Source organism: Nansenia antarctica (genome assembly GCF_963989245.1).
Source record: "Nansenia antarctica genome assembly, chromosome: 16".
Taxonomy (NCBI): domain Eukaryota; kingdom Metazoa; phylum Chordata; class Actinopteri; order Argentiniformes; family Microstomatidae; genus Nansenia; species Nansenia antarctica.
The window spans coordinates 6,672,221-6,674,720 of NC_137686.1; the positions used below are offsets into that span (position 1 = coordinate 6,672,221).

Below are 2,500 nucleotides of genomic sequence, written 5' to 3' on the forward strand. Positions count from 1 at the left end.
ACTAGCCTGGTGGTATCTATCATAGAGACTAGCCTGGTGGTATCTATCATAGACTAGCCTGGTGGTATCTATCATAGAGACTAGCCTGGTGGTATCTATCATAGACTGACCTGGTGGTATCTATCATAGAGACTAGCCTGGTGGTATCTATCATAGAGACTAACCTGGTGGTATCTATCATAGAGACTAGCCTGGTGGTATCTATCATAGACTAGCCTGGTGGTATCTATCATAGACTAGCCTGGTGGTATCTATCATAGACTAGCCTGGTGGTATCTATCATAGACTAGCCTGGTGGTATCTATCATAGAGACTAGCCTGGTGGTATCTATCATAGACTAGCCTGGTGGTATCTATCATAGACTAGCCTGGTGGTATCTATCATAGACTAACCTGGTGGTATCTATCATAGAGACTAGCCTGGTGGTATCTATCATAGAGACTAGCCTGGTAATATCTATCATAGAGACTAGCCTGGTGGTATCTATCATAGAGACTAGCCTGGTGGTATCTATCATAGAGACTAGCCTTGTGGTATCTATCATAGACTAGCCTGGTGGTATCTATCATAGAGACTAACCTGGTGGTATCTATCATAGAGACTAGCCTGGTGGTATATATCATAGAGACTAGCCTGGTGGTATCTATCATAGAGACTAGCCTGGTGGTATCTAGCATAGACTAACCTGGTGGTATCTATCATAGAGACTAGCCTGGTGGTATCTATCATAGACTAACCTGGTGGTATCTATCATAGAGACTAGCCTGGTGGTATCTATCATAGACTAGCCTGGTGGTATCTATCATAGAGACTAGCCTGGTGGTATCTATCATAGACTAGCCTGGTGGTATCTATCATAGAGACTAGCCTGGTGGTATCTATCATAGAGACTAACCTGGTGGTATCTATCATAGACTAACCTGGTGGTATCTATCATAGAGACTAGCCTGGTGGTATCTATCATAGAGACTAGCCTGGTGGTATCTATCATAGAGACTAGCCTGGTGGTATCTATCATAGACTAGCCTGGTGGTATCTATCATAGAGACTAGCCTGGTGGTATCTATCATAGACTAGCCTGGTGGTATCTATCATAGACTAGCCTGGTGGTATCTATCATAGAGACTAACCTGGTGGTATCTATCATAGAGACTAGCCTGGTGGTATCTATCATAGAGACTAACCTGGTGGTATCTATCATAGACTAACCAGGTGGTATCTATCATAGACTAGCCTGGTGGTATCTATCATAGAGACTAGCCTGGTGGTATCTATCATAGAGACTAGCCTGGTGGTATCTATCATAGAGACTAGCCTGGTGGTATCTATCATAGAGACTAGCCTGGTGGTATCTATCATAGAGACTAACCTGGTGGTATCTATCATAGACTAGCCTGGTGGTATCTATCATAGAGACTAGCCTGGTGGTATCTATCATAGAGACTAGCCTGGTGGTATCTATAATAGAGACTAGCCTGGTGGTATCTATCATAGAGACTAGCCTGGTGGTATCTATCATAGACTAACCTGGTGGTATCTATCATAGAGACTAACCTGGTGGTATCTATCATAGACTAGCCTGGTGGTATCTATCATAAACTAACCTGGTGGTATCTATCATAGAGACTAGCCTGGTGGTATCTATCAAAGAGACTAACCTGGTGGTATCTATCATAGAGACTAGCCTGGTGGTATCTATCATAGAGACTAACCTGGTGGTATATATCATAGAGACTAACCTGGTGGTATCTATCATAGAGACTAACCTGGTGGTATCTATCATAGAGACTAACCTGGTGGTATCTATCATAGAGACTAGCCTGGTGGTATCTATCATAGACTAGCCTGGTGGTATCTATCATAGACTAGCCTGGTGGTATCTATCATAGAGACTAACCTGGTGGTATATATCATAGAGACTAACCTGGTGGTATATATCATAGAGACTAACCTGGTGGTATCTATCATAGAGACTAGCCTGGTGGTATCTATCATAGAGACTAACCTGGTGGTATCTATCATAGAGACTAGCCTGGTGGTATCTATCATAGACTAGCCTGGTGGTATCTATCATAGAGACTAGCCTGGTGGTATCTATCATAGACTAGCCTGGTGGTATCTATCATAGACTAGCCTGGTGGTATCTATCAGAGACTAGCCTGGTGGTATCTATCATAGAGACTAACCTGGTGGTATCTATCATAGAGACTAGCCTGGTGGTATCTATCATAGAGACTAGCCTGGTGGTATCTATCATAGAGACTAGCCTGGTGGTATCTATCATAGACTAGCCTGGTGGTATCTATCATAGAGACTAGCCTGGTGGTATCTATCATAGACTAGCCTGGTGGTATCTATCATAGAGACTAGCCTGGTGGTATCTATCATAGAGACTAGCCTGGTGGTATCTATCATAGAGACTAGCCTGGTGGTATCTATCATAGACTAGCCTGGTGGTATCTATCTTAGACTAGCCTGGTGGTATCTATCATAGAGACT

The 2,500-nt window shown here is 43.0% G+C and overlaps 1 protein-coding gene across 1 annotated transcript in view; it reads right to left on the reverse strand.

The window, feature by feature from the left end:
- Positions 1-2,500, reverse strand: part of LOC308171709 (dynein axonemal heavy chain 11-like) — a gene marked incomplete at both ends in the record, with an annotated part of 81,304 nt that overhangs the window by 32,846 nt on the left and 45,958 nt on the right.